The sequence below is a fragment of the Centropristis striata genome, chromosome 19, assembly GCF_030273125.1.
Source record: "Centropristis striata isolate RG_2023a ecotype Rhode Island chromosome 19, C.striata_1.0, whole genome shotgun sequence".
In the NCBI taxonomy this organism is placed as follows: domain Eukaryota; kingdom Metazoa; phylum Chordata; class Actinopteri; order Perciformes; family Serranidae; genus Centropristis; species Centropristis striata.
The window spans coordinates 26,653,838-26,656,408 of record NC_081535.1 but is presented as its reverse complement, the minus strand read 5'-3'; positions in this window follow the sequence as shown (position 1 = coordinate 26,656,408).

Here is a 2,571-nt window from a genome sequence, read left to right as displayed (position 1 = left end):
CGCTTTAAGAAGACGCAGCTCTGGTATCGCGGTAATAAGATAAACAGCAGCAGCAGCATCCGAGGCGGAGCTCTGCGTCCTGATGGAGGCAGAGACGCAGATAGAGAGACAGGCGAGGGGTGCAGGGCATTAGGTGTCAGTGTGAAGTCAAACACCTGGAGAAACATATGAAAATAGAAAAGTATTTTTTTCTGCTCATTTTAAATTAGAAACAGTTATGTGTTATGTGGAGTGACTGTAGAATAAATAATTTATCTGAAATGCCATATTAGCCATTAAAAACTGCAGGTGCTTACTTTGGCCTAATATTCTAGATAAGGCTATGTTGCTTCTGTGCAATATAGCCTACTATTATACACAGTGGTGGAAAAGTCGATCCTTCCTTTACTTCAGTAAAAGTACTAATACACTGTGAAATTACTCCACTACAAGTAAAAATCCTGCATTCAAAAGTTACTGAAGTAAAACTACAAAAAAAATCAGCCTAAAAATGAACTTAAAGCATCAAAGTAAAAGTGCTGGTTATGCAGAATGGACCCACTCAGATTGTTTTATATATTCTAAATATATTATCGGTGTTGACCCCAAAGCAGACACTGGACAGCAGTAATTATGTACAAAAAAAGGTTTGTTTGACAAAGTCACAAAAAAGGTATAGGGCAGCAAAGGCAAGAGTAAGAATTAATCCAAAAACACAGTGGAAAAAAATACTTCTCTATGGGTTGTCAGCACGACCAGAATATCCCAGAATGATCTGGTGGTGAGGCTGATGAGCTGATTGAGGCCTGCTGGGCCTAATCTGCAGCCAGCCTGCCACACATGCCTGCATGAAGGGAGACACAGATAAAAAAAAAGGGAGGGGAAAGACAGAAAAACACAAAATATAAAACTGAAGTCCAAAGTCAGGGCTAATTTTAACTAGTTAATATACTGTTATGTGGTTAATGCTACGTCAGAAGACTTTGAAAAGACTCCTGGAAGACTATCTGCTCTAGTGTGTGCAGTGGTTTGTGTTGAAAAAAAAAAAAAAAAAAAAAAGAAGAGAAGACGACGCCACAAAATGCATCCTCACAAAGCTGAAAAAGGGTTTATCACATGAAAAGTTGTACAAATTGATATAAGGAAGAAAAAAGGAGAGGAACATTTACAAATGAATTCATGATGATACATTTAGGTCCTATTTAGTCTATCATACATTCATCATCGATTATTTATTACTTATTTATGTATAGGCCTACATTTATTTATACATTTGAACTGGGTCTCCTTATTGTTCTCTTTACTAAGAAACAGCGCCCCCAAAAATCTAAATATATGACATCACTATATTTTTATTTAGGACTGAGCTTACTAACATTATTGTGATGTTCCTTTTTCCTGTGGAAGTGGTTTTACTGGCCGGTCTGGGACTGGGGACCTTTCCCCCGCTCATCTATTGGTTGGTGATTGTGTTACGTCACTGAACTTGAGATAATATCAAACACGTTTGATATGATCCAAACCCAAGACTAGGAAAAGACTGATATGAAACAGAGCAGATTACTACCTTACACTTAACCATGGAGATGACGGGAGCGCCGTGACTCCAGTAAAACTCCTAGATTTACTAAAGACTTTCACTTTTTAGTCTGGGACTGTGAAATCGTTTGGTGTAAGCCCAGCATTAGTACCATACATGTTAATGAGTATATTTATTGTAGTATTCCAATGGTCGAGGGATTCACTGCAATGCTAACTGTCAGGTTGGAAATTGGACAAGTTGGTTTTCATTTTATTTCTGCCTTTTTGAATCTGGTAGACTCTGGCTGTGACTCAGATGAGGCCTTCTCTGCTGCAGATGTTGGCTCAGGATTGGGGACGGGGGGAGAGTTTAGCTCTGCTGAAGATGTAGAGTCTGGGCTGGGCCTATCAGGGCCAGAGACCAGTGTAACAGATATTTTCTCAATCAAAATTCATTAATAATTCTCTTAATTTTGAATTACCAGTATGTTCTACATACATACATACAGTTGTGATGTAGCTCAAGTAGGACGGGGAACAGTTGCACACGTTTTATTTTTTCACACATCACACATCAGCAAAGAAGAAGCTCTACGTTTTTTAATGTTTTCATCACAGGAAGGTTAACACAGAGTCAACAGTAATATCTCAGTCACACTTTATCCTACACTATAGAATTAGGCTACGTTTACATGATGACGGTCTGAACAGAAGACGCAAAAGTGGCGTCGCGTCTTCACTTTTTATTCCACGTTTAGACAAGCGTTTTCAGGAGGAAATCTGCGTGCATACAGTGACAAAAGTGTGTGAATTGGATTGGGTATGCATGCCAGGCAGCATCACTTAAAGCGATAAGAGCATCATTGGGCATGTGGAAGTTTTCACGCCACGCATTTTCATCAGCTACTCCTTCCACAAAGTTCTCCACCATCCACTAGATCTCCCAGGTCTCGTCCAAAGCCGTCTGGCTCGCCTCCGACCAATTGGTGCATCCAAAATGTGATAGAGGTAATTCCAGATCCTTCTCTGTTCACTAATACTATCTGTACATATCCTGTACATTTGCTGGAA